Genomic DNA, 14,709 nt, shown 5'->3' on the forward strand with positions numbered 1-14,709 from the left:
CCTGGCTCTCCCTCCTCTCACTGCTCTCTCCTTGCTCTCAGCCCAGGCTTATACATGCCTGCTGTCCTCCTTTCCCTCTTTCTTGCTGCTTTCTGCTTGCACTCAGTCTAGTTCTGTGAATGCCTGCTGTCCACCTCTACCTCATTCTCACTGTTTCTCCTTACTCTTATCCCGGTTTCGTGCATGCCTGCTGCTTGCCAATCCCTCCTCACTGCTTTGTCCTTGCACTCAGCCCAGTTTGTTCCTTGCCTACTGTCTTTCTTGACCTCCTTCTCACTGCTTTGTCCTTGCTCTCATCCCGGTTTTGTGCGTGATGGATGCCCTCCTTCTCACTGCTTTGTCCTTGCTGTCATCCCGGTTTTGTGCGTGTCTGCTGTCTTCCTTTCCCTCATTCTCACTGCTCTCTGCTTGTGCTCAGCCCGGATTTGTGAGTCCTACTGCCTGCCTTTCTATCCTTCTCACTGCTTTCTCCTTCCATTCAGCCTGGTTTTGTTTATGCCTGCTGCCTTGCTTTCCCTCCTTCTCACTGCTTTCTGCTTGCACTCAGCCCAGTTTTGTCCAAGCCTGCTGCCTGCCTCTTCCTCCTTCTGTTTTCTGCATGCAATCAGCCCGGTTTTGTGAATGTCTGCTGCCTGCCTCTCCCTCCTTCTCACTGCTTTCTAATTGCACTCAGCCCGGTTCTGTGCATGCCTGCTGTTCTCTTTTCCCTTCTTCTCACTACTTTGCTCCTTTGCTCAGCCCAATTTTGTTTGTGCCTGCTGTCCTCCTTTCCCTCCTTCTCACTGCTTTGGCCTTGTGCTCAACCCGGTTTTATCCATGCCTGCTGCCTGCCTCTCCCTCCTTCCCTCTGCTTTCTCCTTGCTCTCAGCCCAGTTTCATACATGCCTGCTGCCTGCCTTTCCCTCTCTCTCACTGCAGACTGCTTGCGACCAGCTAGGTTTTGTGCATGCCTGCTGCCTACCTTTCCCTCCTTCTCACTGCTTTATCCTTGCACTCAGCCTTGTTTTCACTGTGCTTGCTATCCTTCTCTCCCTTCTCCTCACTGCTTTTTCCTTGCTCTCGTCCTGGTTTTGTGTGTACCTGCTGCCTGCCTTTCCCTCCTTCTCACTGCTTTGTCCTTCCTCTCATCCTGGTTCTGTGAGTGCCTGCTGCTAGCCTCTCCCTCATTCTCACTGCTTTCCCTGGGCTCCTCTGGGACTGTGGGGGAGCCTCAAGGACTGTTTGCTTTTTCTTGGAGGAAGCTGTTACAGCTCCCCGGAAAAAACACAAACAGCTACCTCCAGAGGGTGGTCACCTCGGGAGGTAGCAGGAGCCAGTCCTGGGTGGTGGCAGCCCCAGGGCCCTACATGGCTCCAGGAGGGGCACCCCATGGTCCCGTCTTTTGATATTGACATACTGGTCCCAGGTAGGTGTGGTGGGCCCAAGGGCTGTACATCGCCAGGATTAGGGCAGCACAGACTCCCTCCTATATTCAAAATTAAATTAATTGGCCCAAGGGAGGTTTTTTTCCCAGGGTCCAGGGGTATCTGTAAGCCACTGCACCTTATCTGCATAGCAGCCCCATGGATGTAGTAGTCCTCAGGGTCCAGGGGGCCCACACCCCCCGCTTTATTACCTTATTGTGGCCCCAGAGAGATGGTGGTCCATGGGGCTTGGGTGGGTCCGCACAACCCCCTGCATAATTTATTTCATTCCTGGGGAAGTGGTGGTCCCTGGGGTCCAGCGGGGAATTCAGCCACGAAGAGGTGGTGGCCCCCGGAGTTTCTTTAATCCCCTGGGGAGGGGCATGCAGCCCTCTTCATTTTTTTAAAATGAAAGCAATGCCCTCAGGTCCCAGCCCACTCTGGGACAAAGTTAAAAGCAAGAGCGGGAGACCGCGCTTGCTTCCATTAAAAATTCTCAGCCAAATTCATGAACAGACACAAATTTTGCTGAGAATTTTAAAAAAATACTTTTTTGCCCTTGCAAGGTCCCAGTGGCACCCGTGGACCAATGTTAGGGGCTCAGGGTATTCCTACCTTGCCCACTTTTCTTGTTTTTATGTGGGTTTTGTTTGGGACCCAATATGGCTGCCAACACTTACTGGTTGAAATGTTGGCAGCCAATCAGATATCAGCATGGGGACAGTTGAATCTGCAAATCTGCCACATCTAGATATCTATAATTTCAACCTTTCATATGTCAGAAACTAATAAACGGATTTACCCAAAATCACAAAAAGCACAATCTGCGCACCAAGATCTAGCTTCTTGCCAACTTTTGGGTAATTCCATTCAATGGCGAGGATGTGGAAGTGAAGAGCACGAGCTTCAAGGCACTGTAAACCAGAACCGGAAGCTTAGCATAGGAGGAGGAGTGGAGCGCAAGGACGCACGGAGGGAGAGTGCGGACTCAGTTCCAACACTGTCCGTGGAGCGGGTCCAAGGTACAAGGAACAATGAGCAGGGAGCCAGGAGTGAGCCACGAGCGAGAGGCAAGCAGCCCAGCTCAGCAAGCGGCCATGTTATCGGGCTGCCGATGGATCTCACTGGGTTTCAAGTCAGATTCAAGCCATGGCTGCTGTGAGAGCGTGGCCGATAGGGCGGCCGAGACTGAGGTAAGAGGCGTGAGAGATGGTGCGAGGCGGGGGGTGAGTGCTCACAACCGGCAGCAGCCAGCAGTGAGTGGTCGGCCCTGTCTCCAGCTGTGGGGGGACCACAACCTTAACCAGCTGGCTCAGCCCAGGACTGCCAGGACTACCCCGATCCTCCTGACCCCACTCCTGCTCACGTTGGTTCCAGCTAGCTTGCCTGTTTCCTGCTCCACACCTGTTTTTACCCTGTTCTACCTGCTCACTATGCAGTACTAACCAACAAAATGATGCAAATGCGTTGTGATTTGTACCACTGGAGCCACTGGAGCAGTTTAAAGTACAGTGGTATCATGTTATCTCATCACTGCAGCTGCCATAGCGGATAGCACTGTATCACTGCATTACTGCATTGCTCTGTGCTGCACTGTGAGAGTTCTTGAGGCCTTCTGACAGGAGCACCAGAGTAACAGAGGTGGACAGAGGAGAGCGACCGGCCTGATGAGGGCCTGAGGTGGCGGAGGTGCAGCACTGTGCTGGGTAATAGGCCTCAGAGCCCTCAGTGCCCTAAGAGACCTTAGAGCTTGTAGCAAATCTACGGTCTATGCTGAACCTATTTCAGGCTATGTCAGGGGATTGATAGGGTCTAAAGGCTCTCCTAAAGTGCACATAGTGTGCAAAGTGTGGAGGAGCTAGGTGTCAACCGTCAAGTGTCTGATGTGGTGGGTGCGGAAGTGGCTCTTATCTAGAGGGTGCAGCTTGCAACCAGAGGGATTCTAGAGGAAGTAGTATTTTCATCATTCTACCTCCACCTTACCCTCTCTCCACCTCTTCCCCTCCACTGACGGCCTCTGCGTGATTGTGCCCCTCGACTGTTTGTAGCAAAGTGAGGCAGTGCATTTTTCTCCCTAGAGACAATGAGCCTGTAAACTATCCAAAGAGGTAAACACAGTACCCAAGGGTTAAACTCTCCTATCTGGGAGAATGCGCTCAGGAAAAGAGAGATCATCCCACCCATAACCAAAAAGAAACAAGAGGAAACAAAAATCTCCAAGTTTGCAACCAGCGAAGTTAAAGCAGTTGAAAAATAGTGAGGAAGAATGCCAGACCCTGATTTCTCATATTGCTCGTATGTTTGGTAAGGCAGCAAAGATGCCTTATAAATTCGACTTCTTGCTGAATCCAGTGGAGGCGATATTCTCCACATCCAAGGACCCAACAGCTCTTCCCCAGCCCATTTCCCCAAGGAAGAGTGAAAGTAGTTTAACATTTGAAAAAAGGGAGAAAGGGGAAAAAATGGGGTCAGTGGAGCCATGTGAGTCGCTAAGTGCCCCGGGCGAGTTTATTGTCCCCTCCATTCCAATGGCCCAAGGTGCTCCTCAAATACAATCTTCCCCATACAAATGGGAATTAAGTGGGAGCAGCTTGAATTATTATCTGGGGAGCCAAAATGGACAAGAAGGCAAGGAGGAGGGTCCAAAAATCTCCCTGGGTGTTCCCAATAAATCATCACTAGGAAACACATAGCGATCTAATACAGATCTGGAGTCACTCACTTTAAGATCGCCTTCTCCATCACCATCTTCCATAATGACTAATAACCCGACCAAGAGTTGTACCTTGAAACCACTAGAGGTGAATGTCACCAATAAGAAGGCTTATGAAAACCCATAGATGATAACAAACCAAGAAGCTCTGGGGTATGATAATCAATGTAGTAACTCGTAGCTGTTGAATACCCCTCAAGCCCCAGAAAGTGTGATTTCCTGCCCAAGAACAGTCAGTGGATGTACAGGTAATGGGTCTCAAGCTGTTTCCCATCTCTGCCCAGGTAAATGCTATCCCAATGCCTCTAAAGAAGGTGGTTTGTCCGAGCCTGCAGGTACATCTCAAGCAGCACAGGTCAGTGGACTGAACATTCTTATGAACTGACCACATCAAGATCAAAAAGCTTTAGGAGGTACTGTTTCATCTCAAGCCCAATTATTAGTGGTTCCAAATCAAGACATTCCAAGTCAAGGAGAGTGTAGCGACCATACAAAATCTATACATAATTTCTTAGGGTCCGTTGAACAAAGTATGGGACATTTTCTTCAAATCGTCACAATTGACTTTGGATGCCTTATCTTATCGGTCTACAAAAATGGAAGTGCAGGTGGACCTATCAAACATGATGGCTCAGTCCATCTCTTGGATTGATCAAAAACTGGCAGACCTAACTGTTCTGAGTAAACAAGCTCAACCCTATGCAGAATCAATTGAGCATGATTGCCCTTGTGGACCAATAATTAGTAAGCTTGTAACTCTAAGGAGGTAAAAACTGCACTAATGGATGATTTTAAAGCTAACCTTACCATAGGGAAGAGAACTGATGATGAGTTAGTGATGTATTCTAAAAATACCCATTTCAATGTCCCCTAATAGCCCCTAATAGCCAAAAAGAAAACAATTGAAACTGCCAGTTACCAAAAGACAAAGAAAAAAGGAAATAAAAGCTAGGAAAAGGTTGGAGGGGATCCCCGGGGCAACCTGTGAGACTATGACTAACACAACAAACCCCTTGAACATCAATAACAAGACAGGAAGTAGTCTAAAGAATTAAACAAAAGATAAAAGCAGTCAACCGACTCTCAAATTATTTTCTTTATTCAATTTTCAAAAAAAGGGGAATGTCCCTTTAGGCCCTCGAGAACCTAATTTAAGCTCTGGGGAGATAGTGGTAATAACAAATAGCGTAAGCCCGGGAACTGGAAAAATAAAGTCACAAGTGGACCCAGATGTTGGCTATAGAGATCGTAAAGAAGGGACCAAAACTGAACTCTCAATAGAAGAGGAACTATGGAGGAACGCCAGAGCGATGCCAACTGAAAACACCCTCGAAAAATGTAGCCCCCACAGCAAAGGCCATGGAAACAGGCAGTCACGGTCTAGTAAGCAGACCAACATCCCCCCCAGGGCAGGGGTCACATGAAAGGGGTTGGAACCCAGGGCCTTTCATATACCACCCAAAGGCAGTTAGCACAGATATAAGCCAAAATCAAATCCTTCATGCACGGACTAACCAGGAGAGGACCCCACTTAATTTAAATAAATCCCAGCATGGTCAATCGCTTGAAGTCATCCAGGATACCATAACAGAAGTTTGTCAGCGGGAGTTCCCAGGGGGTGGAAATAAGTTCATTTTTTCTCCACAGTATCAGACCAGGGGCCCACACGATATACTAAATCATGGTAATATCTTAAAACTCTTGAGAGCAACATCTTTGCTGGAGAACATCCAATTTGTAGACATTGACTCTATAGAATTCATGACTGGGGCTGATGTTGCAAGTAGTCCCACCCGTTAATCCACCATGATGACCTGGGCTGTATCCCAGATTGTTTATAGGGTTTTTAGAGAGAAAAGTGTTTTTCTAAAATGAGGAATTGAGCTTAGAATCCCCCAGCAGCTTGGAATATAAACAGGCTCAGTGCTAATAATCAATTAAAAGACCTAACTCTATTACAAGGTTTTCAGATCATGCTATTACAGGAGACCTGGGTGACTAAACCATTTTCTATTGATGGCTATATAGGTTTTTTTCCCAAGTATATAAGGCAAAAATGTTTGGCCGTCCCAAGGTTGGCTTAGCGACCTTCATTGTAGCAGGACTAAAAACATCATGTATGCAACTAAAAGAGGAAAATGCAGACCTTTAATAATAAAATTGTTTAACTGACATAACAGGATAAGGAGACCCCTCCTGATAATTAATGTTTAAATTCATAATGACCACCATTCCAAGAAACTTAAGACCTCGAAACTAGTAGAAAAAATTCCAACAGGTTTGCAAGAATTCGATGCTCCAGAGCTCCTTATTGCGGGGGACTTTAACATTAAACTACTGCAACCCTTTGAAAGAGAGTAGCAGATTGTGCACCAGGACCTTATGTGGTGTGTCCCTCCACAATCCCTAGGGAGCAATGGTACAGGCCCAATTGACGCTAAGGGGGTATCGTTTGTTAAGAACTTGGAGGGACTAGGCCTTAGAATCCTGAATGGAAGGTTCTAACAGGATATTCCCCCTCCATCTCTCTGCTATGCTTTTGGGAATCAATGCCTAATTGACTATGTAGTGGTCACCATGTCACTCGTAACCCTAGTCACCACCTACTATATAGTTAGGACAGATTTAAGTGACTATGGTCTGCAAAGTATGGAAATTAATTATAGCTATCCAATGCATAAACCTGCTGCTACTCATCCCAGAAATATTACCACGATTAACTATAAGAAACTTCGGTGGTGTGGTGATTCAATTGAAGTTACTGTTATTAATTCAGAGTTGCTGTTAAACCAACTTATTTGTGAACCGGTTGGCATTCCAACTAGTGATACAATCTTTCAGTGGTCAGCTTTTTTGGAAAAATTCACAATTGGTTTTCTCTCCAAAAACCATCATGAGTTCCACCAGTATAAATCATTGGAAAAAGCAAGAAATCGAGTTAAAATAAAAATAACAGCCATGATTGCCTTATTGAGGAAAAAGAGGAAGAGGCTTCTAAAACTTGCAAAGAAGAATCCAACTGATCCTTGTATCGAGAAAGATTTAAAAGACGCAAATAGCTCATATAGGAAACAGATGTGGGACAAAAAAGCAAGGAAAAGGCAGGATTTTTAGGCAAAGGCCTTATTTCTAAGCCGAAAAAAATGAACTCCCAGGCATTCTGGAAAATGTTAAACAATTTAAACAAGCCCCTTACAACCCTGACTAGCTCAGATATTTCTTAATCGTCTTGGTTTGACTTTGTAACTCAATATTTTAACCTAGCAAAAGATAGTAAAGAAGTGGTGCCCGGCCAAGGGGGGTTAATAGGGGTTTACGATCAGGGTACCGTCAACACTTTAACCTGCCCCAAGCTCAAAGATGGAAACGATCTAACGTTTACGGTTGCCCAGATCACTAGACTTATTAATAAGAGTAGGCAGGCTGGGGATCCGGGCCTAAATGGAATCCCCAATGCCTTATATGCAACAAACCCAGGTTTTTGAGCAGAGAAGTTGGCCGCTGTTTTTAATAACAAACTGGAACTTGAAGTTATTCCAAATTCTTGGAAGGGCACCATCAGTCACCCAAGTTTTAAGGCGGAATTTGTGCCAACCCCGAGAACTACCACTTAATCACCCTAACTGACTCAGAATACAAATACTACGTTGATTCCCTTCAGGAGGGTCTCAAGAGCTGGGCAAACGAAAACATCATCATTCTGGTCAATCAGACAGGTTTCATTAAAGGACCGGGAACAGCAGTAAATATTTTCTCTTACCACCAATATAGATAAATGTATTCAAAATAAAATGACCGCTGTACGTATGCTTTGTAGACTTTAAATCTGCATTTGGCTTGGTTCAGCATACCCAGTTATGGGCAAAACTAACCCAATGGGGTATTCCGGCACAGTTATTAAAAGGTGTTCAGATGTTATTCACTGATACCTGGATTAGGGAAAAAGTAGAGTATGGCTCGTACTCAAGAAAGATTAAGACAGACTGCGGCCTCAAACAGGGTTGTGTGCTCGTGCCCTATCTTTTTAATCTTTTTGTATGCGATTTGTCCACTATGTTAAATCGGCAAATGCGCACCCTCCAAAGATTGGGGACCTCTCTATTTCAAATTTGCTATATGCGGATGATGTAATCCTTTAACGTCAAACCAAAGTAGGATTACACCAATTGATAGTGAAACTTGCAGAATTTGCTAAACAAAGTGGAATGGTTATAAACGAGAAGAAAACGAAAACTATGGAAATAAGTACAAAAATACACAAAACGTATAAGTGGTATCTTCAAGGCCATGAACTTGAACACGTAAAACACTATAGATACCTGGGGGCAATATTTGATGAGAAGGCGTCTTTCACTCCCCAGAAAACTGACAATGCGAAAAGGGAATGCGCTGCTGCTTGACTTTCGTACCCTGCAAAGATCACTAGACGGTCCTAGCTATCGTCCTTTGCTTCAAGTGATAGCCGCTAAACTAGTTGTTAGTATCACCTATGGTAGTGAAGCTTTGAGGGCTAGAGATGCAGTTACCCTGAATGGGATAATTGATAACGTTTTTAGAGCTCTATTTCATCTTCCAGTGAATGCATCTCAGGCCCAAATCAGGTTGGAATTTGTGTATAAGAATCAATTAATTGCAGTACAGGGCGCCTATATTAAAGCAAAGGGAAGTGGTTTAAGTCAAGCACTCTGGCAGGAGTTGAGATCAAACTCAAATTCTCCATCCAAGGTATATTTAGACCAAGCCTTACACGATCTGAGGGCCAACTCTCTGTGGGCCGAGAAGTTAGCTCTTGATACTTTTTAAATAATTATTAATCATATTATGAAGAAAAAGTCCTTGGCTATGGACAAGGGTCTTCCGGTTGACAGACGCACTCCTGGGTTATAATAAATGATTATAAAACTATGAGATACCAGCAGCACCTGGAGTCAGGATGGTCAAAGAAAGAAAAAGATGTATTCATTAAATATCAATTTGGCCTTCTCCTAGAAGGTTCTGCTACTCCCCCCTGGGAACGTTCTGATTCAAATCCCCCCTGTATCCTATGTGAGTGTTGAGTTGCAAACCTTCTACATTAGATCTGCATATGCCAAGGTTTAAAGAAAGATCACAAAAGATATCTTAAGGAAGCATTCAACCTGAGGAATATACATGTGTGTAGGCAAGAGGTAATCGCTACTTTTAAATCATCCGATATTATCTTAAATGCAAAATTAACAACATTTTTAAGCCAGGTCTCCAAACAAATGGATGTCCAATGTAAGACAAATTCCATTGAAGGTATGGTATGAGGCTGTGGTCTTTTAGCATGTTAATTGATTATGTACAAATTCACACGGGCCAGAGGCAATAAGGTGGTTGCGGCTTGGTAGCTGTCCCTTATAGTATCCGGTCTTAAATTAAGTTATTAGTCAAGTGTATTTCTTACGAGCCAATACTAGAGGTAAGGTTTTATGGGTATAAATAAAGCCTGGCTGACTTACATTTATATCTTATAATGATTTGGCACTGAAAAAAGTGTAAGTGTTTTAAAAGATTTCATTTAGAATTAGGAATTGTACTGTAAAAAAATGTATGTGATTTTTATGGTATCTTATGAAATGTGTATTATGAATTTCATCTTATTATGGATTGTGTAAAGGTTTGAATTAACTATTTTGTACTTTAATTAATAGTATAAAATCAAAATCATTCAACGGTTCATGCTGTAGTCTTGTCTAAATACCCTATGAGAAAATAAATGGGGGAAACATGTTTTGGGACCACCCTTTTTCTCAGCCTCCGCTTGACAGATCACTCTGAAACTTTCAAGACAGTTTCAGTCTCTGGGGGTAGGATGGCCACTGTTCAAGGTTCGAGATGACCCAAAACATGCACCACCAGCAACACAGGGCCGGCCGGTGTTAGTTTTAAAATGGATACTATGGAGACTTGAGGCACTCAGAAACAGATCGGCTAGCAGGTAAGTACCCGAGCCTTCGGAGAGCAGACCTGGGGGGGTTAGGTGAGGCCCGGGGGGGCCACAGGTCAGTACCAAACACACACCCTCAGAGGCACAGAGGTGGCCGGGTGCAAACACAGCATCAGGCTCCCAATGCTTTTCAATGGGGGGACCTTAGGGGTCACAGAGATGCTGCAGGGCAGGTCCAAGCAGTCGGTGTCGGGAAAACACAGGCTGGACAAAGATGAGCGCTGTCTGCTGAATGTTGCTGGACTGGAGGTCGGATTCCCCAGGCCAGGGGGCTGCGGGTGCAAAAGTACATATAGCATTGGGAATCTTTGTCCAGTTCTCTTGCGGTCAAGGGGGTCCACTGGATTTAGGCTGCAAACGTTCTTGTGTTGGCCAGGAGGAGTTAACCCAGGGTGGACAACAGGTCAGAAACCTGGGGACCTCTCTGGACCAGTGGGCCACCTGGACACGGGCCGTGGGTGTCTGGTGCAGAGTGGGCAGGACTCCCTGATCCGGGGCGTTTTTGGAGTCCTTCTTGGAGTTTCTTGTGGACAGGGTGGCTGTCCTCAGGTGTTCTTGGTCCTCTGGAGGGCAGGCAGTCCTCTGGGGGTTTGGAGAGGCCACTGGTCCTGCAGGATGCGTCGCCTTTTTATAGCAGGGCTTCAGAAGCGGCAGGCAGGCCGGTAGGGCTGGGGTCAAGTAAGTTGGTGTCTGGAATTTTCTCTGCTGGGGTCAGCTTAGCAGTCCTTCTTCTTGCTTCTTGTCTTGAGGTCACCAAGAATCAGGTGAGCTAGGTTCAGCGGTGCCCCTAAATACTAGATTTAGTAGCGTTACAGGGGTCAGAGGCAGTAGCCAATGGCTACAGTCCCTGAGGGTGGCTACTCTCTTCCTGTGCCTACTCCCTTTTTGGGAAGGGGGCACATTTCTAACCCTATTGGTCCCTGTTCTCCAAACCAAGATGGAGGATTCTGCAGAGAGGGGTCCCCTCAGCTATGGACACCTTAGGGGTGGTCCCAGCTGGAGTGGTCACTCCTCCCTGTTTTACCTAATTTTCCCACTGGACCTGCCACCAAAAATTAGGCTTGGTCCTGGCGCCAGGCATCTCCACTAGCTGGAGTACCCTGGGGCACTGTAACAGGAGGCCTGAGCCTTTGAGGCTCACTGCCGAGTGTTATAGTTCCTGCAGGGGGAGGTGTGAAGCACTTCCACCTAGAGCAAGCTTTGTTCCTGTTCCAGAGAACACAAAGGTTCTCACCCCATGGGGTCAGAAACTTGTCTGCTAGTGGCAGGCTGACACATACCAGTCAGGCCTTCTCTAGGGGGTTGGGTAAAATACAGTGGGCATATCTAAGATTAGTTTTTTTTACAATAAATCCGACAGTGGCATCAGTGTGGGTTTATTGTGCTTAGAAGTTTGATACCAAACTTCCCAGCCTTCAGCGAAGCCATCATGGAGCTGTGGAGTTCGTAATGACAAACTCCCAGCCCATGTACTTAATATGGATACATTGCACTTACAATGTCTAAGAATGGACTTAGAGTCTAAGCACATTGCTCATGCAGCTATGCTCTCACCTATGGTATGGTGCACCCTGCCATAGGGCTGTAAGGCCTGCTAGAGGGGTGACTTACCTATGTCACAGGCAGAGTTTTGTGGGCATGGCACTGTCGCGTGGGCTCTCAATAGCCTAATGAGGCTGCTGGATTCGGGTGGCAGCATCACCTGAATTGGGGGAACTGAGTCCAGTTCCTCTCCATGTGACTGTCAGCCTAATCCATTTCTGGCCAATTAGCAGCATCTCATCTATGCCCAAGAGCATGGGCAATTTGTGACAACCAGGAGCATGACCTAATCACTTTTCACAGAAATCGTGGTGTATCAGATCTCATCCTTTTCTCTCAGTAACCTTAGTCTCACACATGCTAAGACAAACAGAGGCAGAAAATGGTTCAATAAGATTTATTGAATGAACTGCATCTTAGATAAAATGGCATAAATTGCAACAATTAGAATGATGAAACATTCTAGAAGCAAAATGGAGACAAGGAAAAGTGAAAGACAGGAAATGTCCATTATACTGTCACCATGCATAATATATGAGGTTGCTACCTAAGCAGTGATAGAGCATGGCATGATAAGCCCTAACCTGCCCATCAAGACCCCTCTGGGAAGACATCATCACTCATACCTGAGCAAGGAAGCCTGTTGGCCAGAGAGACACCATCCCCATGTAGGCCAGGGAATCGGTAGTCTCAGCAAGCAGCTGTAGCAAAGTCAATCAGCATGCGGTCGTAGTCATCTGGCTATAATCTCCCTCTAACATGCATGGGACAGAGAAATGCTTTTATAGTAAAACAGCTGATGTTCTGAGAAAATGTTCCAACGTAAGGGTGTGCATGTTTCTGTGAATGTTGGAGACACAGTGTACCACTTTGCGGGCAACCCTATCTCACTGCAGCCTTGAGGAAAGCACAAAGGGAAAATAATGTCTTGCTAGGAAACTCAATGCTTTCCTAGGCATAAGAACAACTAGATAAAGAAAATAAACAGCACCACAAATGTGTCTGATTCTGAAACAATAAAAATGAATCAGAATAAAATGTAACTGAGCTAAAGGGCACAAGCGGCAGGCCTGGTTGCTAAAATAACGTGCCTAGAGACGTTACTAAAATGGCTATACAACAGCACCCTGAGAGGGATGCAATATTGGCTTTGCCTTTTTCTCCCCACCAACACACAATCTCAATGGCAGTGTGCATGTGTTTAGTGAGGGGTCCCTTTATTTCCTACCCAAGCTCCCCCCAGCCCACAAGCCAAGAGACTCACCTAAAGCTGGGAGAGTCTTCCTACTCTGTCAGGTGAGGAAGAATAGGGAAACTGGCTGGTTTGGTGCAGGGCCTACTCTGTCTTACATCCTCCTGTTCAGGTCATTCCCTCTGGGGAACTGACCTACCTCAATATTGACAGGTCCCAATCTGAATAGCCTCTCATCTGTGTTTTTATGGACTTCTCCCGCCCTTTTTATCTTGGGGCCAGAGGCATCTACCTCTGCTAATCCTGTCTTGGCCAGGGTCAACCCCAATTTACGCAAAAAGTAACCCGACCATTATCATCAGGATCAAGGGGCCTATCCTGCTATTTGGCATTGGGTCATACCACAATACCAAGGACAGTGCAGCCATTACACCCAGCAAAGGGCAGTGAGAGTTGTCAGTGCCCAGAACTACACCTTTAGCTCTCCACCAACAGGGAGAGGAGGTAGGTTATAGGCTTCCTTATGTTCAGGGGGCCTATCTGCTGTGTTAGAGTAGGGGTTGCTACATCTTGTAGTAAACACCCCCCCTTCCTCCCTCTCTTCTGTTAGCCAAGGTAGCCACCAACTCATGTTTAACAGTTGCTTGACTAGTCAGGACTTCTTGTGGGTCAGGCTGGACTTCAACAATGCCAATTTTGGAGTTCACCCCTACTGGAGCAGAATCTCTTTGGCTAAAAGGAACTTTAGCTAAAGGTTGCCCACCTTTCCTGCACTTCTTTTTCTTTTGGGCCCTACCAGCAGACACTGTAGGCATAATACCCCTGGAACCCTTGGAAGAGGGCTGGCACTGGACCAGCTCCCCTTTTGGGATGGTTGGTCTTTTCCAAGGAGACAGTCAAGGGGGAGGTCTGTACTGACTACCACCCTTCTCCAGCTAAGGTACCCATCCACTTCTAGAGGCACTAAAGCTATAGGCCTATGTAGGAGACTGGCCTGGTTTTTAGTGGGTACCTTGGGTACTTGCGCCTTATACCAGGTACAATTATCCCTTATTAGTGAAGTAGTAGTGTTCTAGCAGCTTAGGCTGATAGAGGTAGCTACAGCAGAGTAGCTTAGGCTGAACTATGAGTCATGCAAAGCTCATGCAATACTACTTATAGTTACACAATACTTATACACAAGTAAAGACAATACTCAGTGTTACCAAAAATAAAGGTATTTATTTGGGTGACACAGTACCAAAAATATCTTAAAGGCAGTACTCTTCTGGAGGTAGGTATTATACACAATATATACACTAGACACCAAAATAAGGTAAGTAATTAGACATAGGATAGTGCAAACATTACGAAATGCTATAGAATGCAAAGGGAGAAAATAGGTCTAGGGGCAACACAAACCATATATTAAGAAAGTAGAATTCGAATCACGAATTCCCCCCTAGACAAGTTTAGTGTGTGCAGAATCGCTGGGAGAGTATGAATACAGTAAAGGTAAGTAAATTACCCCACCCCAGATCCCAGAAAAGCAGGAGTAAAGTACTGCAAGTTTCCTTAGGACACACTACACCTCGTGATTGGGGTTTTGCAGTAACCAACCAAGTCTGCAAACAACAACTGCTGGATTCCTGGACCTGAAGACCTGCAAAAGAAGGGGACCAAGTCTAGAAGTCGAGAGAAGTTCCAGGAAGGGCAGGAGCCCCTGCCAACTCAGAGGAGGGTGCAAAAGAAGAGTCCCAAGTTAGTCAAAGACTGCAGGAATGCACCTTCGGAATGTGCCAGTGGGTTTCTGCATGATGCAAAGGATGTCACACAATGTGAAAATGGATGCAGATGTGATTTCGTGTTGGAAGTCGCCAACAAGCCATGGTTACGACAAAAGTGTGTT

Source organism: Pleurodeles waltl, chromosome 1_1 (genome assembly GCF_031143425.1).
Source record: "Pleurodeles waltl isolate 20211129_DDA chromosome 1_1, aPleWal1.hap1.20221129, whole genome shotgun sequence".
Taxonomy (NCBI): Eukaryota; Metazoa; Chordata; class Amphibia; order Caudata; family Salamandridae; genus Pleurodeles; species Pleurodeles waltl.